Below are 23,731 nucleotides of genomic sequence, written 5' to 3'. Positions count from 1 at the left end.
TACTAGCATTATCTGTCATAGTGTAAAACCCAAATGGGAAAATTGTATGGGATTGAGGAATGAAAGAAAGAGTTATTATTGGAGAAAGCTCCAATTGCTGCACTGCTATCACACATTTTCCAAAATCGCTAGGACTCATCGTCGCCTCCAGTGAGCCTGACAGACCAAATTTGGGGGTCTGGCTCATGAACTAATTCCATAATGTAGCCACCGGATTAGCGTCCTGCTGGAGACTGGGAGTCTGGCCTCTCGCTAAAAGAGCCTCTGGCTAAATTGGCCCCTCAGTAAAACTGGGCCACTCCTACTGATACGTAATTTCCTTCTATTTTCATGTCTACTCCTTGGCTCAGAAGGACGCAATTACCAGTGCAAGAAAATTAATTGATTGATTGATGCACTGATTGCAAATAATTTACAGTGACACTGGATCTCTTTTGGAGAGAGGTGACACCAATCTTCCTCTAGAAATTCCATAATTTAGTGTTCTGTTGATGCTGGTGGAAAACACTGTCTCAGGCACCACTCCAGAATCTCCAATAAGTCTGCAATTGGGTTGCGATCTGGTAACTGAGACAAACACACACCTTAAACCCCCTATGCTCCTTTGAGACCCCTCTTTCAAAGTCACTGACATCTCTTCATCCAGCCATGGTAGCCAAAATATTGGGCAGTGAAGTCTAACCATGTGCTGACACTTTCATGGATTTTAACATATGTATGCTTGTCTACTCCATTAAAACTTCCCTTTATCCATTCATTCAGTTACAATGGTTAATTATTGTTTTTTCATACCGTCCCAGGCCACTATCCAGGCCATGGCAGCCAGAGACAAAATCTCTGTTGGGGAGGCGGAGAGGAAGTTTGAGAAGGGACCAATTTATTATGAAAGGTAAAAAGGTCTTAGAAGGGCTATCTGGGATTGGCACATACAGTGCAGTCGGAAAGTACTCAAACCCCTTCACTTTTTCTACATTTTGTTACGTTAAAGCCTTATTCTAAAATGGATCATCATCAATCTATACACAATACCCCATAATGACAAAGCAAAAACAGATTTTTAGACATTTTGCAAATGTGTATATATAATTGTTTTAATAAAAAATACCCTTATTACCCTTTTCTATGAGGCTTGAAATTGAGCTCAGGTGCATCCTGTTTCCAGTGATCATCCTTGAGATGTTTCTACAACTTCAAATCAAATTTTATTGGTCACATACACATGGTTAGCAGATGTTAATGCAAGTGTAGCGAAATACCTGTGCTTCTAGTTCCGGCCATGCAGTAATATCTAACAAGTAATCTAACAATTTCACAACTACCTTATACACACAAGTGTAAAGGAATAAATAAGAATATGTACATATAAATATATGGATGAGCGATGGCCGTGCAGCATTGATTGGTTGGAGTCCAAGTTGAACTTGATTGGAGTCCACCTGTGGTAAATTGAATTGATTGGACATGATTTGGAAAGGCACACATCTATCTATATTAGGTCCCACAGTTGACAGTGCATGTCAGAGCAAAAACCAAGCAATGAGGTTGAAGGAGCTCCGAGACAGGATTGTGTCGAGGCACAGATACGGGGAAGGGTAAGAAAAAATGTCTGCAGCATTGAATGTCCCCAAGAACACAGTGGTCTCCGTGATTCTTAAATGGAATAAATTTGGAGCTGGCCGCCCGGCCAAACTGAGCAATCAGGGGAGAAGGGCCTTGGACTTGGCAGTGACCAAGAACCCGATGGTAACTCTGACAGAGCTCCAGAGTTCCTCTGTGGAGTTGGGAGAATCTTCCAGAAGGACAACATTCTCTGCAGCACTTCACCAATCAGGCCTGTATGGTAGAGAGGCCAGACAGAAGCCACTCCTCAGTAAGAGGCACATGACAGCCCGCTTGGAGTTCGCCAAAAGGCACGTTAGGACTCTCAGACCATGAGAAACAAGCATCTATGGTGTGATGAGACCAATATTGAACTATTTGGTCTGAATGCCAAGTGTCACATCTGGAGGAAACCTGACACCATCCCTACGGTGAAGCATGGTGGTGGCAGTGTCATGCTGTGGGGTTGTTTTTCAGTGGCAGTGACTTGGAGACTAGTCAGGTTTGAGAGAAAGATGAATGGAGCAAAGTAAAGAGAGATCTTTGATGAAAATCTGCTCCAGAGAGCTCAGGACCTCAAACTGGGGCGAAGGTTCACCTAACAGGACAACAACCCTAAGCACACAGCCAAGAGAACGCAGGAGTGACTTCAGGACAAGTCTCTGAATGTCCTTGAGTGGCCCAGCCAGAGCCCTGAGTTAAACCTGATCAAACATCTCTGGAGAGACCTGAAAATAGCTCTGCAGCGACGCTCCCCATCCAACCTGACAGAGCTTGAGAGGATCTGGAAAGAAGAATGGGAGAAACTCCCCAAATACAGGTGTGCCAAGCTTGTAGCGTCTTACCCAAGAAGACTTGAGGCTGTAATTGTTGCCAAAGGTGCTTCAACAAAGTACTAAGTAAAGGGTTTGAATACTTATGTAAATGTGGTATCTGTTATTATTATTATTTTTATAAATTAGCAAACATTGAGGGGGGGAAAAACAATTGAATCCATTTTAGAATAAGGCCGTAACGTAACAAAATGTGGAAAAAGTCAAGGGTTCCGAATACTCGCCAAACGCACTGTACATGTTTTTACATGTAAAACAATGACACTGTATATAGCCATTGATTGTTGAATAATGTCATTTGTAATGCCTGTTGAGCTTATTCAACTGTCTAAATATAACCGTGTTTTACTCCATTGTTTGTAAACAATGTAATTGTAAATAAACACTGTATAGCTCCAAAACATGGTTAAAACTTATGTTTTTATCTCATGGATGAGCAGTCCTTGCATCCATAGCACTGTCTATGAATTTGAGAGTGGTTACATTTCTCCAGCCCATCCCTCAGCTGTTTACCAGGTGTTTGCTTTTTAGTTTTCATTAATAAACTTACTATAGGACAGCCCATTACATGTATAAACTCTATATACTCCCATTATCATGAACACTGCCCAAAAGCACATTTCATTTCTAATCTATCCATTTCTTTATTTTCTTTTCCATCGCCTTTTAGTAAAGTTCAAGATGTCAATTTAATAAGAGATGTAGAAGGAGTAAAGGAGAAGTGGAGTTTCAATTCAAAGTTGTAATAAATGCATTATAAGAGTCTGACCTCTTCCTGATGTTAAATAACCACCATTATGTTACTTTGGTTAGTGACTTGCATAATACAAATATTATTTCCTTCTGAGCAACTTCACTTTTTTAACGTTGGCACGTTCTGATGAATCTCTTGTGCAGTGTTTCCAACTATTTTTCAGTGAGATCCACTAATAGCTCCGCTAGAAATCAGTAAAGTTTTGCCGTTGCCGCGACGACGTCAAAGCACCAATTTGTCTTGCTGCGGCACAGCTGCGGTCCCCGAAGTAGCGTTTTCCGCCGCTCTCTCGCCGCACCTCAATCCCTTTGTGCTTCTCTGCCTGTGTGTTCGCAGTTGCTGTGACTACACGGAACCGAATCCGGCTGCGCGCGTGTGCCCTATCGTGCATAAATGTATTTTGTCCCCCCACACCAAACGCGATCACTGCACGCAGGTTAAAATATCAAAACAAACTCTGAACCAATGACATTAATTAGGGGACAGGTCGAAAAGCATTAAACATCTATGGCAATTTAGCTAGTTAGCTTGCACTTGCTAGCTAATTTGTCCTATTTAGCTAGCTTGCTGTTGCTAGCTAATTTGTCCTGGGATATAAACATTGAGTTGTTATTTTACCTGAAATGCACAAGGTCCTCTACTCCGACAATTAATCCACACATAAAACGGCCAACCGAATCGTTTCTAGTCATCTCTCCTCCTTCGAGTCGTTTTCATCTTTGAATTTATTTGTCTACAGCCTATTCTTATTGCCAGATCTGTTTTCTCTAATCAGCCACTGCAAGTGCTTCTTCAAATATTTAGTAAAAATATATTTAGAGGCCTGTGAGCTAGGGTCTCTTAAGTGTAACCCTATAGTAAAAACAGTTATCCTGCGAGACATCAGTACCCAAAATGATAGCCTAAATTGCAATGCATACAAGTTGAAGGTCTATTTTTACTGTAGACCATTGCAAAATAATGTTTTAATCAATTATTTGGTGACGTGATTATATTTAGTATAGTTTTATCTAAAAAGGATAACTTTAATGTTTTACAATTTAGATTTTTCTGAAAATGGGCCTCCTCTGAGGAGCCTCCACTGACACAAACACCTATATACAGTATATGAGGTATAATGAACTTCTATTGTAAACTTTCAAAAATTATCAAATTTGCCATCCCAAAAAATATATAGGCTGAAGGTCAAACTTTATCAGGGATCAGCTCCATTTCTACATTGTTCGGTTTATCACATGAAAATATGGTGCAAATGAAAGCATTTATTATGTGTCTTGTATCTTCTGTGCTTGCAGGATGTGTCCCTGAGTGGCTACAAGGGACATTGCTGCACAATGGGCCTGGTCTCTTTAAAGTGGGAGACACTGAATACAACCACTGGTTTGATGGCATGGCCTTAATTCATAGTTTCACCTTCAAAGATGGTGAGACAGGAACAACACATTGTACATTTCCACAAATGGTAGACACTTTCCCAACTGGCTGAATCGGGCAGAGAATCTTTGTGTTTTACAGGTGATGTGTACTACAGGAGTAAATTCTTGAGGAGTGACACCTTCAAGAAAAACACTCAGGCAAACAAGATTGTTGTGTCAGAATTTGGGACCATGATCTATCCCGATCCCTGCAAAAACATATTTTCAAAGTAAATAATGTATTTTTAAACATGATTTATAGTTTATTTGTTCCTGATTTTACATTTCCCTTTCATGGATGTCCACACAAAATAATCGACAAACATAACCAAAAACACATAATATCACATAGTATCTTGTCCTTTTTTCAGAGCCTTTTCACTGCCATCCCACACTTCACAGATAACAACCTGATAAACATCATTAGATATGGTGAGGACTACTATGCCTCATCAGAAGTCAACTACTTGAATCAAATTGACCCAATGACCCTGGACGTAATTAGAAAGGTAAATTCAAATCTGTTGAAATGATCACTGTTGTCCATGTAATCTAGTATCACTGGCTTTAATATATTCTCCCTTTGCCTGTCCTGTAAACTCAACCTCAGATGAACTACAGGAATCACATTGCTCTGAACATGGCGACTGCACACCCTCACTACGATGATGAGGGAAACACCTATAACATGGGAACTGCCCTCATGAGGTTTGGCATGCCCAACTATGTCATCTTCAAGGTTCCAGTAAATGCATCAGGCATCGGAACATTTTAATTTTGGGGGTTCCTGGCCATATTCATGTTAGGGGAAAAACCTCCATGAATGAATACCCATTTAAGTGTTCACAGGACAATGTTCTTTCCCTCTCCAGATAAGGAGCATAAGAAGCCTGCCCTGCGGAAGGTGAAGCAGGTCTGCAATATACCATTTCGCTCTACCCTCTTTCCCAGCTACTTCCACAGCTTCGGCATGACAGAGAATTACATCATCTTTGTCGAGCAGCCATTCAAACTGGACATCCTCAGACTGGCCACAGCTATATTTAGAAGCGTCAACTGGGCCAGCTGCCTCAAATACGACAAAGAGGACATTGCAAGCTACACTTGTCTGATCACCGCCTCATGGGAAGTAGATTTTTTTATCTAGAACTCACTTTGTCAACAATCAAACTTCTTACATTCTCTCTGGTGATCCCCTTGGTCATTCTTTAGACGCTGATCCACCTGGTCGACAAGAAGACTGGGAAGGCTGTATCCACCAAGTTCTACACCGATGCCCTGGTGGTTTTCCACCACATCAACGCCTACGAGGATGACAGCCATGTAGTGTTTGACATGATCACCTACAAAGACAGCAATCTGTATGAAATGTTCTACTTAGCGAACCTGAGAAAGGTAACCCATGAGTTCATTGAGAGCAACAAGGTCAACTTCTCCCCACCAATCTGCCAGAGATGTGTCTTGCCTCTCTCTGTTGACAAGGTATATATAGATAAGACCCCAATTCTATCCTGTAAATACATTAATATTTAGCTCCTTATGAACAGTTAAAACATTGAGCACCTTAAAGAGGGAGCTATAGAGCATAATAGGCATTAAAGCATGAGAGGTCGTGATATACTGTGAAAATATCACATCTAGAACTGATCAGGGGCTGTGATATTTTGCTTAATTAGACATTTCCATGATGAACTAGCAATGAATTCATATTATGTTTTCAAGGCGATATAAGCTTTATGCGAAGCTGCATCAAATTAAATGTTACCATTACATGTTTATACAACAAATAAAGACTGGATACATGTATGTTATAGGATACTCCAAAAGTAACAAATCTGGTGAGGCTCAAAGACACAACAGCCAAAGAAAGCAGTGATGCAGAGAGGTAGCTCGCTGTATTGCCTGCCTGACACAATATTGAACTGAACATCACGGTGATCAGTATTTATTATATACCACTGCATCAAGGAGGTCAAATGCTACGTTAGTAAAACAGTTGTTAGTTTTAATGAAATATTGAGGGTTATAAGTTGCAGCATTTTGTATGGATCATACCCACAAAAAAATTAATTTTCTAAATACATTTTACAATACAATTTTATTTATCTCCATTTGTACACAAACAGGTTTGGAGTTGCCAGGGATGAACTACAAATTCAATGGCAAGAAGTACCGTTATTTCTATGGCTCAAGAGTGGAGTGGACTCCACACCCAAATAAGGTAGTCTCTTACCAATGTATTCTCCTTATCATAGAGAAGTGGGTCCTCCTCATTTCTCACTGACAACATACTGCTGTTTGTGTTATTAATACTTACACAGATTGGGAAGGGGGACATTGTGACCAGAAAGTACATTAAGTGGACAGAAGAGGACTGCTACCCTTCTGAGCCTGTGTTTGTTGCCACACCAGGAGCTGTGGAGGAGGATGACGGTGAGAGGCAGTAGGCCTAATTCAGCTCTGATGTATGTCACTATAAAACGGTACATTTATTTATTTTCTGTTTTCAGGAGTCATTTTGTCCTCAGTCGTCTCATTCAATCCAAAGAAATCCACCTTCATGCTTGTCCTTAATACCAAAACCTTTGAGGAAATTGCTCGGGCCTCAATCGACGCCAGCATTCACATGGATCTGCATGGACACTTCATTCCCACACAGAGCACCAACTGACATAGCCAGCAGAGGGCAGGATTGTACCTTAATATTGTAGAGGGCAAAGTATTGCTCCCAACCATGTAAAGTCGATGTCCGTGCCCCCGTGGAAATACAATTAGCATAATAAACAACATCCCCATCAAAATTCTTCTGTTTAAAGTAGAGATCTGTTTTGTGTGGGCTGCGTCCCAATCCACCGCATCCAACAATGACGGCCTTCCACATCTGCGGTAGAAGGTGGCAGAGCTACAAGATCATGTCTAGATGGGATACAGATTGTCAAATTGACCTCAAAAGGTGATTATTTTAGCTAACACTAACCCCTTTCCTAACCTTAACCTAATTCTCCTAACCTGCTACTTTCATTATCGTAACCTGCTGTGTAAGTTCTAAACCTGAAAGAAACACAATGAGTAACAGATTCAATGGGCTAATAGCAGTAAGACCAAATTCAATGTTTTATCAAATATATATATATTTTTTAAATGGTATAACTACAGAGGTCTTAAAATTGTAAATCAAATAGCTAAATTATCCTTGGTATGACCATCTTGAAACAATTCCATATAGCTTAGTAGAAAACCAGCCCCGGGCCATTCGATTACTAGGCTACCTCTCCAATAGTATTTGCTCAAATGTATAATTTATGTTTACAGAACATCTACTACAAAGTGTCTTTTAAATCCTATTTTTAGACAGAGAACGACAACCTCTATTTTTCTAATCAGGATGTATACAGTGTAGTTTTGTATGTAAAAAGGGTTTATAATAATGTATTATTAATAATGTATTCATTCCGTCTATCCTGGTCACCCTAGTGTACATTGTGTTTCTGTACACCAGGTTATTAAGGAAAACAATAGTGTATGGCAAAGCAGTTATGGCATTGTTATTATTTCTGTGTCATTGCTATCACCATTACTTCTCTCAAAAGTCACAACTTACAGCACTTTCTGCGCACATAATTACCTCATTCAACATTATGATGATTATTACCATGAGTCACTACAATGTACTTACATTAGCTTTGTAAATATATATTTGAATATCCATTAGAATACTGTGTTTATGAAATGTCACTTGTTTAATTCACAAAACATGTATACTTTGATTTAGTACATTCTAGAGGAATACTGAAACAAGACATTAATGCTCTAAAGTTTAACAGTTTGACAATTTGCTGTGAATTAAATGCCAGTTATTGTTTGTTGTTTTTATGTTTTGTTTTAATAGTGTGTTAGTCTGAGTTTGATTCTGTGACTTTGCTGAAAACGGATCCCCTGATGTCTGTGTAAATGTGCAAATGAACTATTTGTCTTTAAGTCTGACCATGTCATCACCTTTTAATTAATACATTCTAAAAGGAACATATTGTTTACAACTACAGTAACACAAATGGCTATTTATTTATGTGTAATATAGTCCAACAACATGGCTGTGCCAGTAAAGTAAATTTGAGCTTGCTAACAAATAAAAACTTCAGGGGAAAAACATATTCAAACCTTGTTGTTGCTTTATCCACAACTCTTGATGTTTGTAGAGGAACCAATCTTTCCCCGCAAGAAAAAAAATCTACAAAGAATATTACTGAAAAAACAGAAACATGTTAAGATCATTTGTTCAGTTGGTAGGGTTGATATGATTGTTAGTGTAGCTCCTCCTTCCCCCATGGGAAATGTGGTTTGACTCGGGGACTTCACCCTCACTAATAAGAGACAGACACTGGATATCCCTCAGCGCCAGGCATGCATAATTAACAAGAAATTGGCATAGGCTAGCATGGTACCAATGGCTTACAAATATAATATATTAGGTGACCTGGTGGGATTAGACTAATCATGGTATACAAGTATAAGATTTGGGTAACTCAGTGCAAAGAACTGACATCATGATTTCTTACCCCCGACCTTACCTCACAGCATAGACACAACACAGAGATGCCATTATTTAGACATAGTTATCTTTTAAAATAATTAGACTTTTCAGATGATCACTGCAACATTTTAAATGTTTTATATCAGGTTTTGCTATTTACGTTTACTGTGCATGAGAAGCCATTTTGACAGCTTCACACAGCAATAATGAAATCACCCAAGACAGACAAGTTATTTATTGTAACTGAGGAGTACTTACAGTAATAATAGTCTTGTGACTACTATCCTTACACTATTTTCTCCCCAAAAACTTAACATGGCAATTACAGTAAGTAGAAGTCTTACCTTATTCTGCTGTCTGAAAGGTAAGATAAGACTGAATGGAGATGAGGCTTTTCAACCTTACAGGCAGTGTCACGGAGTTCACTGAAATCAATTTCACAGGTCTGTCTTAACCAACTGTGTAATAAAAGTGTTGAATTACATAAATATGCAACCATAACTGTAATTCCTAGAATGTTCAAGAGATTTAACAAAGAGACCAAAGATTAGGCCTACTATCTGATACAGAGTGTATAGCCAAGTACATCAGATGACAGGTACAGTTGAAGTCAGAAGTTTACATACACTCAGGTTGTCATTAAAAATAGTTTTTCAACCACTCCACAAATTTTTTGTTAACACACTATAGTTTTGGCAAGTCGGTCAGGACATCTACTTTGTGCATGACACAAGTCATTTTTCCAACAATTGTTTACAGACATTATTTCACTTATAATTCACTGTATCACAATTCCAGTGGGTCAGAAGTTTACATACACTAAGTTGACTGTGCCTTTAAACAGCTTGGAAAATTCCAGAAGATTATGTCATGGCTTTAGAAACTTCTGATAGGCTAATTGACATCATTTGAGTCAATTGGAGGTGTACCTGTGGATGTATTTCAAGGCCTGCCTTCAAACTCAGTGCCTCTTTGCTTGACATCATGGGAAAAACAAAAGAAATCAGCCAAGACCTCAGAAAAGAAATTGTAGACCTCCACAAGTCTGGTTCATCCTTGGGAGTAATTTCCAAATGCCTGAAGGTACCACGTTCATCTGTACAAACAATAGTACGCAAGTATAAACACCATGGGACCACGCAGCCATCATACCGCTCAGGAAGGAGACGCGTTCTGTCACCTAGAGATGAACGTGCTTTGGTGCGAAAAGTGGAAATCAATCCCAGAACAACGGCAAAGGACCTTGTGAAGATGCTGGAGGAAACAGGCACAAAAGTATCAATATCCACAGTAAAACGAGTCCTATATCGACATAACCTGAAAGGCCGCTCAGAAAGGAAGAAGCCACAGCTCAAACCTCCATAAAAAAAGCCAGACTACGGTTTGCAACTGCACATGGGGACAAAGATCGTACATTTTGGAGAAATGTCCTCTGGTCTGATGAAACAAAAATAAAACTGTTTGGCCATAATGATCATCGTTATGTTTGGAGGAAAAAGGGGGAGGCTTGCAAGCCGAAGAACACTATCCCAACCGTGAAGCACGGGGGTGGCAGCATCATGTTGTGGGGGTGCTTCGCTGCAGGAGGGACTGGTGCACTTCACAAAATAGATGGCATCATGAAGAAGGAAAATTATGTAGATATATTGAAGCAACATCTCAAGACATCAGTCAGAAAGTTAAAGCTTGGTCGCAAATGGGTCTTCCAAAAGGACAATGACCCCAAGCATACTTCCAAAGTTGTGGCAAAATGGCTTAAGGACAACAAAGTTAAGGTATTGGATTGGCCATCACAAAGCCCCTCAATCCTATAGAAAAGTTGTTAGCAGAAATGAAAAAGCATGTGCGACCAAGGAGGCCTACAAACCTGACTCAGTTACACCAGCTCTGTCAGGAGAAATGGGCCAAAATTCACCCAACTTATTGTGGTAAGGTTGTGGAAGGCTACCCGAAACTTTTGACCCAAGTTAAACAATTTAAAGGCAATGCTACCAAATACTAATTGTGTGTATGTAAACTTCTGACCCACTGGGAATGTGATTAAAGAAATAAAAGCTGAAATAAATGAAGAATATGACTTACAAATTCCTCCTGAGCCTAGTTTAACCTCTTAAGGATCCGGCCCTTTTTTTTCTTCCATTTTCGCCTAAAATGACATACCCAAATCTAACTGCCTGTAGCTCAGGACTGGAAGCAAGGATATGCATATTCTTGATACCTTTTGAAAGGAAACACTTTTGAAGTTTGTGGAAATGTGAAATGAATGTAGGAGAATGTAATACATTAGATTTGGTAAAAGTTAATACAAAGAAAACTACTTGTTTGTATTTTTTTTTTTAATTGTACCATCTTTGAAATGCCTTAATGTATTAATCCAGCCCAGGTGCAATTTAGATTTTGGCCACAAGATGGCAGCAGTGCGTGTGCAATGTTTTAAACTGATCCAATGAACCATTGCATTTCTGTTCCAAAATTTGTTTATTAATAACTTTTCAAGTTCATAACTGTGCACTCTCCTCAAAAAATAGCATGGTATTCTTTCACTGTAATGGCTACTGTAAATTGGACAGTGCGGTTAGATTAACAAGAATTTGAGCTTTCTGCCAATATCAGGTATGTCTATGTGCTGGGAAATTTTCTTGTTACTTACAACCTCATGCTAATCTCATTAGCCTACGTTAGCTCAACCGTCCTGTGGGTGGGACACCGATCTGTAGAGATCCTTATGAGGAATCCCTAAAAAAGTAAGAGATAAGAATAATTAAAGAGCAGCAGTAAATAACAATAGCAGGCCTATATACAGGGGGTACCAGTACAGAGTCAATGTGCGGGGGGCACCTTTGTTGAGGTAATTATGTACATGTAGGTAGAGTTATTAAAGTGGCTATGCATAGATGATAATAACAGAGAGTAGCAGCAGCGTAGGCGAGTGGGCAATGCAAGTAGTCTGGGTAGCCATTTGATTAGCTGTTCAGGAGTCTTATGGCTTGGGGATAGAAGCTGTTTAGAAGCCTCTTGGACCTAGACTTGGCGCTCCGTTCCCGCTTGCCGTGTGGTAGCAGAGAGAACAGTCTATGACTAGGGTGGCTGGAGTCTTTGACAATTTTTAGGGCCTTCCTCTGACACCGCCTGGTATAGAGGTCCTGGATGGCAGGAAGCTTGGCCCCGGTGATGTACTGGGCCGTACGCACTACCCTCTGTAGTGCCTTGCGGTCAGAGGCCGAGCAGTTGCCATAGCAGGCAGTGATGCAACCCGTCAGGATGATCTGAGGACCCATGCCAAATCTTTTCAGTCTCTTGAGGGGATATAGGTTTTGTCGCACCCTCTTCACAACTGTCTTGGTGTGCTTGGACCATGTTAGTTCGTTGTTGATGTGGACGCCAAGGAACTTGAAGCTCTCTACCTGCTCCGCTACAGCCCCGTCGATGAGAATGGGGGTGTGCTCGGTCCTCCTTTTCCTGTAGTCCACAATCATCTCCTTTGTCTTGATTACGTTGAGGGAGAGGTTGTTGTCCTGGCACCACACGGTCAGGTCTCTGACCACCTCCCTATAGGCTGTCTTGTTGTTCAGGCCTACTACTGTTGTGTCATCAGCAAACTTAATGATGGTTTTGGAGTCGTGCCTTGCCGTGCAGTCATGGGTGAACAGGGAGTACAGGAGGAGACTGAGCACGCACCCCTGAGGGGCCCTTGTGTTGAGGATCAGTGTGGCGGATGTGTTGGATGAGCGTTTTCCTGTTTGCTTATGGCGGAATACAGCTCATTGAGTGCAGTTTTAGTGCCAGCCAAATCAAAAATCAAATCAAATTTATTTATATAGCCCTTCGTATATCAGCTGAAATCTCAAAGTGCTGTACAGAAACCCAGCCTAAAACCCCAAACAGCAAGCAATGCATGTGAAAGAAGCACGGTGGCTAGGAAAAACTCCCTAGGAAAAACTCCCTAGAAAGGCCAAAAACCTAGGAAGAAACCTAGAGAGGAACCAGGCTAAGAGGGGTGGCCAGTCCTCTTCTGGCTGTGCCGGATGGATATTATAACAGAACATGGTCAAGATGTTAAAATGTTCATAAATGACCAGCATGGTCAAATAATAATAATCATAGTAGTGGTCGAGGGTGCAACAAGCACGTCCGGTGAACAGGTCAGGGTTCCGTGGCCGCAGGCAGAACAGTTGAAACTGGAGCAGCAGCATGGCCAGGTGGACTGGGGACAGCAAGGAGTCATCATGCCAGGTAGTCCCGAGGCATGGTCCTAGGGCTCAGGTCCTCCGAGAGAAAGAAAGAAAGAGAGAAAGAGAGAATTAGAGAGAGCATATTTAAATTCACACAGGACACCGGAAAAGACAAGAGAATACTACAGATGTAACAGACTGACCCTAGCCCCCCGACACATAAACTACTGCAGCATAAATACTGGAGGCTGAGACAGGAGGGATCAGAAGACACTGTGGCCACAGCCTCGGTCTACGGTGGTATGTAGATAGCTATGAAAAATACAGAAACTCTCTAGGTTGATAGTGTGGTCTACAGCTTATTATGAGATACTCTACATCAGGCGAGCAAAACCCAGAGACTTCCTTAAATATCGTGCACCAGCTATTGTTTACAAATATGCATAGGCCCCCGCCCTGTGTCTTACCAAAGGCTGCTGTTCTGTCCTGCTGATGGAGTGTATAACCCGCCAGCTGTATGTTCTTAATGTCGTCGTTCAGTCACGACTCAGCCCAACCAATCACTGGACCCATATGTTCACTTGGCTACGCATGCCTCTCTCTAATATCAATATGCCTTGTCCATTACTGTCCTGGTTAGTGATTACGGTCTTATTTCACTGTAGAGCCTCTAGCCCTGCTCAATATGCCTTAACCAAACATGTTGTTCCACCTCCTACATATGCGATGACATCACCTGGTTTAAACGTCTCTAGAGACTATATCTCTCTCATCATTACTCAATGCCTAGGTTTACCTCCAATGTACTCACATCCTACCTTACCTTTGTCTGTACACTATGCCTTGAATCTATGCTATCGTGCCCAGAAACCTGCTCCTTTTACTCTCTGTCCCAAACGTGCTAGACGGCCAGTTCGTATAGCCTTTAGCCATACCCTTATCCTACTTCTCCTCTGTTCCTCTGGTGATGTGGAGGTTAATCCAGGTCCTGCAGTGCATAGCTCCACTCCCACTCCCCAGGTGCTCTCATTTGTTGACTTCTGTAACTGTAAAAGCCTTGCTTTCATGCATGTTAACATTAGAAGCCTACTCCCTAAGTTTGTTTTACTCACTGCTTTAGCACACTCTGCCAACCTGGATGTCTTAGCCGTGTCTGAATCCTGGCTTAGGAAAACCACCAAAAACCCTGAAATCTTCATCTCTAACTATAACATTTTCTGCTAAGATAGAACTGCCAAAGGGGGCGGTGTTGCAATCTACTGCAAAGATGGCCTGCAGAGTTCTGTATTACTATCCAAGTCTGTACCCAAACAATTCGAGCTTCTACTTCTAAAAATTCACCTTTCCAGAAACAAGTCTCTCACTGTTGCCGTTTGCTATAGACCTCCCTCTGCCCCAGCTGTGCCCTCGATACCATATGTGAATTGATTGCCCCCCATCTATTTTCTGAGCTTGTGCTACTAGGTGACCTAAACTGGGACATGCTTAATTAACACCCCGGCCATCCTACAATCTAAGCTTGATGCCCTCAATCTCACACAAATTATCAATGAACCTACCAGGTACAACCCCAAATCTGTAAACACGGGCACCCTCATAGATGTCATCCGAACTAACTCGCCCTCCAAATACACCTCTGCTGTTTTCAATACAGATCTCAGCGATCACTGTCTCATTGCCTGCATCCGTAATGGGTCTGCGACCAAACGACCACCCCTCATCACTGTCAAACGCTCCCTAAAACACTTCTGCGAGCAGGCCTTTCTAATCAACCTGGCCGGGGTATCCTGGGATGACACTGACCTCATCCCGTCAGTAGATGATGCCTGGTTATTCTTTAAAAGTGCCTTCCTCACCATCTTAAATAAGCATGCCCCACTCAAAAAATGTAGAACTAGGAATAGATATAGTCCTTGGTTCACTCCAGACCTGTCTGCCCTTGACCAGCACAAAAACATCCTGTGGCGTTCTGCATTAGCATCGAATAGCCAACCTGATTTGCAACTTTTCAGGGAAGTTAGGAACAAATATACACAGGCAGTTAGAAAAGCTAAGGCTCGCTTTTTCAATCAGAAATTTGCATCCTGTAGTACTAACTCAAAAATGTTCTGGGACACTAAAGTCCATGGAGAATAAGAGCACCTCCTCCCAGCTGCCCACTGCTCTGAGGCTAGGAAACACTGTTACCACCGATAAATCCACTATAATTGAGAATTTCAATAACCATTTCTCTATGGCTGGCCATGCTTTCCACCTGGCTACCCCTACCCCGGTCAACTGCCCGGCACCCTCCCCAGCAACCCGCCAAAGCCCCCACCATTTCTCCTTCACCCAAATCCAGATAGCTGATGTTCTGAAAGAGCTGCAAAATCTGGACCCATACAAATCAGCCGGGCTAGACAATCTGGATCCTCTCTTTCTAAAATGATCTGCCGAAATTGTTGCAACCCCTATTACTAGCCTGTTCAACCTCTCTTTCGTATCGTCTGAGATTCCCAAATATTGGAAAGCTGCCGGTCATCCCCCTCTTCAAAGGGGGTGACACTCTAGACCCAAACTGCTACAGACCTATATCTATCCTACCCTGTCTTTCTAAGGTCTTCGAAAGCCAAGTTAACAAACAGATTACCGACCATTTCGAATCCCACCGTACCTTCTCCGCTATGCAAACTGGTTTCCGAGCTGTTCATGGGTGCACCTCAGCCACGCTCAAGGTCCTAAACGACATCATAACCGCCATCGATAAGAGACATTACTGTGCAGCCGTATTCATTGACCTGGCCAAGGCTTTCCACTCTGTCAATCACCACATTCTTATTGGCACACTCGACAGCCTTGGTTTCTCAAATGATTGCCTCGCCTGGTTTACCAACTACTTCTCTGATAGAGTTCAGTGTGTAAAATCGGAGGGCCTATTGTCCGGACCTCTGGCAGTCTCTATGGGTGTGCCACAGGGTTCAATTCTCGGTCCGACTCTCTTCTCTGTATACATCAATGATGTTGCTCTTGCTGCTGGTGATTCTCTGATCTACCTCTACGCAGATGACACCATTCTGTATACTTCTGGCCCCTCTTTGGACACTGTGTTAACTAACCTCCAGACGAGCTTCAATGCCATACAACTCTCCTTCCGTGGCCTCCAACTGCTCTTAAACGCAGGTAAAACTAAATGCACGCTATTCAATCGATCACTGCTCGCCCGTCCAGCATCACTACTCTGGACGGCTCTGACTTAGAATACGTGGACAACTACAAATACCTAGGTGTCTGGTTAGACTGTAAGCTCTCCTTCCAGACTCACATCAAACATCTCCAATCCAAAATTAAGTCTAGAATCAGCTTCCTATATCGCAACAAAGCATCCTTCACTCATGCTGCCAAACACACCCTCGTAAAACTGACCATCCTACCGATCCTCGACTTCGGTGATGTCATTTACAAAATAGCCTCCAATACCCTACTCAATAAACTGGATGCAGTCTATCACAGTGCCATCCGTTTTGTCACCAAAGCACCGTACACTACCCACCATTGCGACCTGTACGCTCTCGTTGGTTGGCCCTCGCTTCATATTCGTCGCCAAACCCACTGGCTACAGGTTATCTACAAGTCTCTGCTAGGTAAAGCCTCGCCTTATCTCAGCTCACTGGTCACCATAGCAGCAACCACTCGTAGCATGCGCTCCAGCAGGTATATCTCACTGGCTGTTTACAGATGGGCTATCTACCTACCTCATCCCCATACTGTATTTATTTATTTATCTTGTTCTTTTGCACCCCAGTATCTATACTTGCACATTCATCTTCTGCACATCTACCATTCCAGTGTTTAATTGCTATATTGTAATTACTTTGCCACAATAGCCTATTTATTGCCTTAACTTACCTCATTTGCACTCACTGTATATAGACTTTTTCTTGACTGCATGTTTTGTTTATTCCATGTGTAACTCTGTGTTGTTGTATGTGTCGAATTGCTACGCTTTAACTTGGCCAGGTCGCAGTTGCAAATGAGAACTTGTTCTCAACTAGCCTACCTGGTTAAATAAAAACAAGAGTACAGTTATTTTATGTCCCGTTGGTAGGATATACATGCTTTCAGTTCGTCCCATTTATTTTCCAGCGATTGAACGTTAGCTATCAGAACGGAAGGCAAGGGCAGATTAGCCACTCATCGCCTGATCCTCATAAGGCATCCTGATCTCTTTGTGCGAAACCTATGCTTATTTTTCCAGCAAATCATGGGGATCTGGACCTGGTCGGGTGTCTGTAGTATATCCCTCACGTTCGACTCAGAACTGCTTGTCCAATTTGAGGTGAATAATCATTATGTGCAAAACAAGTTAAGAACAACGCAAAGAAAAAAAAATAGCATGGTAGGTTAAGAGCCAATAAGACAGCAGCCCTACCCTCCGGCGCCATCATCATACATCATTGGCCAGTAAGGAGAATTAAGTAAAAGCACAAGTCCAAATCTCTGTCCGTGGCTAATTTAGGAAAGGGCCAATTTTAGCTAGCCAGACATTGGAGGACAACACAAGGAGATGCAAGATTTCAACCAAAAAAATCTGTCATTAAAGTTTGGCTTGACATTTTTTGTGGTGCGCCAGGACCATTCACAGTTGTGCTCACTCAGTTTAGCTCAATGCTGATTGGCTATCATTGTGTATTTAATTTTTTTATCAAGAGAGGCCAAATGCTTGCTGGCTTCCCTTGCATTTGATTCTACTAGCGGCAACAACATCATCATACTCTTTTTGACCAGACAGAGTCAGATAGTGGGGCTACACATACAGAGTCAGGAGGCACTGTTTTGCTCACTAGGATGCTTTCTCCGGTGAGATACATTCAGCCCCTTACTAATTGAAGGGAAATTATGAAACGCAGAGAGATGAAAGATCAATTATTTAGTAGTCTTAATTTTTTATTGTTCAATATTTTTATTTATTTTTTAATAAAAATAGGGGGGGGGTGAAAGTTGTTCATTTTGGGGGGGATGTTTAAAAGCAAAGCAGTTTTCCCTCTTTGTTGTTGAGGAGGCCATTGGAGTCCGACCGACATCCCCAGGTTTTAATGTCTATGCCGACATCCCACAACTTGCCACAAGCTGACGGTTCATAGCTTTATGGCACGAACCGCATAGGTATAGGCTATTCATGATTTAAATAATGGCCGTGTTAAATGGCTAATGGATGTTGTTGTTTCACAAAACGTTGAACCCAGCTTTCAAAATTGTTTCTCATAGTCAATTAACAATATTCTGAAGGCCTACTCCTCAAACAAAGACCATTTCTTCTCTTATTAGTTATTCACATTTCTTTTTGAATACTTTAAAAAAAACATTTAAAGCCCACAACCATGTGTGTGAGGTGTGTAGATCCCCCCCCCCCACATGCTGTTTTGTAAAACTCTTGTTTTATGTAGGCAACCTTCCAAGCTGGCTGCAAGGCACGTTGCTGCGCAATGGACCAGGTTCGATGGGATGGCCCTGATGCACAGCTTTACATTCAATGATGGTAAGATGAGTGGAAGTGTTTCTCTTTTTTGTGATATAGAAACTCAAACAAGAAGTCCAATTGGCAAGCTTTTGGGCTTTTTGGTACTATTGGCTCCATTGGTTGTGCAAGTAAAAACAATTTCCACATTTAGCAATTCAATTCACAATAGAAGTAAATCGGTCTGTGTGTTTATTTAAGGTGAGGTAATCTACAGAAGCAGATATTTACATGGATACACATACAAAGACAACATGGCTGCCAAAAGAATTGTTGTCTGAAATAGGGACAATGGCCTACCCGGATCCAGGCAAAAACCATATCTAGGTAGCACATTACAGATGGTTCACTTTGGCACATTAAAAAGGAAAGATGTTGAAATCAATTACCTAGCAATTATGTTCTGGCATGCTGTAGCAAAAGATCAGGCATGATGGTGCATATGAGCTGACTGTTGATGATTTAATTGTATTTGTCCCTATGAATATGCCTGTTGCTGATCAAATTATCTTTCTCCAGGGTGATCACCTTTCTTAACCACATGGTCCCAGACTTCACTGACAACTGTGGCAACAATTTCATTCGATGTGGGAAGGATTGTTATGCAACCTCTGAAACCAACTACATACAAAGTAGATCCTGTGACTCTGAAGACTCAGGACAAGGTAACTTAAAGCTATCACTGGCGTTGCTATCTGGATGACCATACGCATGAACACACCTTTTTATAACAAGATGGGCTTATCTCACTAGGTGGACTACCTGAAATACCTTGCTGTGAACCTGGTGACATCCCATCCACATTACGATAAAGACGGAACAGCCTACAACATGGGGACTTCAATAGCGGAGAAGGGAAAGACCAAATACACCTTATTCAAGGTTCCAGACACTACTGCGGGAGGTACACTACCAGTCAAATGTTTGGACACACCTACTCATTCAAGGGTTTTTCTTTATTTTTTTACTATTTTCTATATTGTAGAATAATAGTGACGACATCAAACTATGAAATAACACATATGAAATCATGTAGTAACCAGGAAAGTGTTGAAAAAAAATCTAAATATATTTGAGATTCTTCAAAGTAGCCACCCTTTGCCTTGATGACAGCTTTGCAAACTCTTGACATTCTCTCAACCAGCTCCATGAGGAATGCTTTTCCAATAGTATTGAAGAAGTTCCCACAAATGCTGAGCACTTGTTGGCTGCTTTTCCTTCATTCTGCTGTCCAACTCATCCCAAACCTTCTCAATCGGGTCAAGGTTGGGTGATTGTGGAGGCCAGGTCATCTGATGCAGCACTCCATCACTCTCCTTGGTCAAATATCCCTTACACAGCCTGGCACCTGTTTTGGGTCATTGTCCTGTTGAAAAACAAATGATGGGATGGTGTATCGGTGCAGAATGCTGTGGTAGCCGTGCTGGTTAAGTGTGCCTTGAATTCTAAATAAATCACAGACCGTGTCATCAGCAAAGCACCCCCACACCATCACATCTCCTCCTCCATGCTTCATGGTGGGAACCACACATGCAGAGATCATCCGTTCACCTACTCTGCGTCTTACAAAGACACAGCGGTTGGAACCAAAAATCTCAAATTTGGACTCATCAGACCAAAGGACAGATTTCCACCGGTCTAATGTCCATTGCTTGTGTTTCATGGCTCAAGAAAGTCTCTTATTTGTGTCCTTTAGTAGTTGTTTCTTTGCAGCAATTTGACCATGAAGGCCTGATTCATGCAGTCTCCTCTGAACAGTTGATGTTGAGATGTGTCTGTTACTTGAACTCTGAAGCATTTATTTGGGCTGCAATCTGAGGTGCAGTTAATTATATTGAAAGTATCCTCTGCAATCGAGGTAACTTTGGGTCTTCCTTTCCTGTGGTGGTTCTCATGAGCCAGTTTAATCATAGCGCTGATGGTTTTTGCGACTGCACTTGAAGAAACTTTAAAAGTTCTTGACATTTTCCAAATTGTCTGTCCTTCATGTCTTAAAGTAATGATGGACTTGTCATTTCTCTTTGCTTATTTGAGCTGTTCTTGCCATAATATGGACTTGGTCTTTAACCAAATATGCCTATCTTCTGTATACCACCCCTACCTTGTCACAACACAACTGATTGGCTCAAATGCATTAAGAATGAAAGAAATTCCACAAATGAACTTTCAACAAGGCACACCTGTTAATTGAAATGCATTCCAGGTGACTACCTCATGAAGCTGTTTGAGAGAATGCCAAGAGTGTGCAAAGCTGTCAAAGACAAAGGGTGACTACTTTGAAGAATCTCAAATATAAAATATTTTGATTTAACATTATTATTTTTTTTGGTTACTACATGATTCCATGTGTGTTATTTCATAGTTTTGATGTCTTCACTATTGTACTATGTTTGTCCAAACTTTTGACTGGTACTGTATATCTTCAAAAAGATCACGTTGTCTGTCTTTTTATGTTTGAGTTAGTTAATTCCTAGTTACAGGGGTATCACCAGTCCCTTTGAGGTTGTTTCTCCCTTGGACTTGATCACTGTCCATACCTCTCGGTTGTCAGGTCTAAAACCGGCACTAATTAAAAGTAAAGAAAAATCTAGCAGAGACTTCAGCGCCCCGGGAGTTAAACTTTAGACCACTAACCTTGTTACCTCTGACCTTGTAAGCTCTGACCTTCACTGGTATCTGATGAAAATGCATGGTCTCATATAGCAGTGGTCAAGACCGTTTTTATATTGGTGAAGTCATGTTTTAACACATTTGAGCAATAACCTTGTATTTTACAATCTCAAACATTTAGCAGAATAATTGACCCATCACCTTTCTGGGGGTTGTCTTACTACTTTACACCATGGATGGAGAAGTATTCTGAGCCTGAAGCAGATCTTTTTCACAAAACATTACAAATAGCAGTAAATGGTTGAAAATTCTCCGTTTTTGTTTCTTCAGATAAGGCCAAGGCTTCTCCAGCCTTGAAGAACCTTGAGGTGATCTGCACAGTGCCCTGCCGCTCCCTCCTCAGCCCCAGCTACTACCACAGCCTCAGCATGACTGGTAACCACTTCATCTTCATTGAGCAGCCATTTAAACTGGACATCCTCAAGATGGCCACAGCATACATGAGAGGTGTCAACTGGGCTAGTTGTCTGAAGTTTTTCCCGGAGGAAAATGTAAGGGTTATAAGACTCATTTTCTTTGGCAATGAATTTAATGATTCCAATGTAAGTGCAAGTACACAGTTTTTCCATTTCATGGAAATTACATCCCTTTGTGTTTTCAACTTTGACAGAGCCTGATTGACAGAAAGACAGGCAAAGAAGTGGGCATAAAGTACTACACAGAGGCAATGATAGTGTACCATCACGTGAATGCCTTTGAAGAGGATGGTCATGTCATCTTTGATGTCATCGCCTATGAAGATCCCAACTTGTACAACATGTTCTACATAGATGTGTTAAAAGAACAATCAAAGACCTCAGCAATGTCTGTGCAAAAGATTTGCCCTTCCTGTACAGACTGGCAAGGTAATGGTTTGCAACTGATTACCATCTTAACCTTAAACATTGCTCTCAACTAATGAGTAGTCAACTGTTTCTATAATGTTGTGAACTGTTTCTGAAGGGAATTGATGTTCGAGATGATATGGTGAAACTCAAATACACAACAGCCAGTGCTGTGAAAGAGAAAGAGGATAAACTACTCTGTCAGCCAGAGGTGCTTTGTGACGGTAAGACCAAAACTTGTATTGCTCAATGTTCTGTTAAATTCTTGTGCCATATAGACACTCAAAATACATACCAGCCCAACATTTTCTTTCACAATATACTTGTGTTGATTTTGTTGTTCAATCCCAAAATCTATCTACAGGTGTGGAACTACCCAGGATAAATTATTTGTCTACATGACTTGTGTTGCAATGTCAGCAGTGGCAACTAAGGTAAAAGTCCCTGGGATTTTAATTTAGGTCTTTGTGAACATAACTGCATGTGTTGCTTATCTAATATTTTGTTAACCATACTTAACTTTTATAAATAGATCATGAAGTTGGACAATGAGACAAAGGAGAGGACTGAATGGCGTGAGGAGAACTGCTGGCCATCAGAGCCCGTGTTCATTCCAAGACCCGACGGAGAAGGAGAGGATGGTGAGATTGCTTTACATGGTCCTCAAATCTTAAATATATATAGACTTACATTTTGATTAGAATGGCCAGACATTCACACTGTATGCTGAATCAAGTTATAATTTCAATGAAAGTCTGTCCATCTTGCACCTACAATATTCTAACAAAATGTCTCCTATGTCCAGGTGTGGTCTTGACAACAGTCATCAACTCCAATCCAGGGGAATCTGGCTTCATCTTAGTGCTGGATGCAAAGTCTTTCAAGGAGGTAGCTCGAGCATATGTGAATGCAGAGCTTCACATGGACATGCATGGATACGTCATCCCAAAGGAAAATTAGTCTGACAAAGCAATTATTTACTCAGAGTAGTCTACTACCCTCTACAAAGAAATAGACACTATGGGAAACAATAGGGATAGTATTAGAAACTCTAAACCCCAACGTGCCTTGTAAATATTGTTGTCTAAACAACGTGCTAGTATTGCTACATTTTGCACAACACATGATGTGAGCAGTTATCTATGGACTAATGCCAGTGTAGTCTGGAGTCTTATCTCAAGGGAAACCATAATGGATATCCTCAAAATCATCTACCTATCAATATACCATTAAATATTTTTCTGAAAATGTTTGTTTTGCTACCTATTTAATTATGTGATTGGTGTGTTATATACTTATGTATTATTTTTATGTATTTTTGTCCTGTATAGGATTGTAAAGGAAAATCCTTATAATACAAATTATTGTACCATTTATTATTGTTTTAATTAGGCCTAATAAACAATGTGTGAAAAGGGTGATGGTTGTCTCCAGTCCAC

General features: G+C 41.2%; 2 pseudogenes; both read left to right on the top strand.

Moving 5' to 3' along the window:
- Positions 1-4,453: 4,453 nt before the first annotated feature.
- On the top strand, positions 4,454-7,310 carry LOC115204725 (beta,beta-carotene 15,15'-dioxygenase-like; annotated as a pseudogene).
- Positions 7,311-7,465: 155 nt separating this feature from the next.
- Positions 7,466-23,415, top strand: LOC115204724 (beta,beta-carotene 15,15'-dioxygenase-like; annotated as a pseudogene).
- Positions 23,416-23,731: the final 316 nt, after the last annotated feature.

The sequence above is a fragment of the Salmo trutta genome, chromosome 12, assembly GCF_901001165.1.
Source record: "Salmo trutta chromosome 12, fSalTru1.1, whole genome shotgun sequence".
NCBI lineage: Eukaryota > Metazoa > Chordata > Actinopteri > Salmoniformes > Salmonidae > Salmo > Salmo trutta.
Note: the sequence above shows the minus strand (reverse complement) of the source record. Positions and strands in the feature narration are given on the sequence as shown.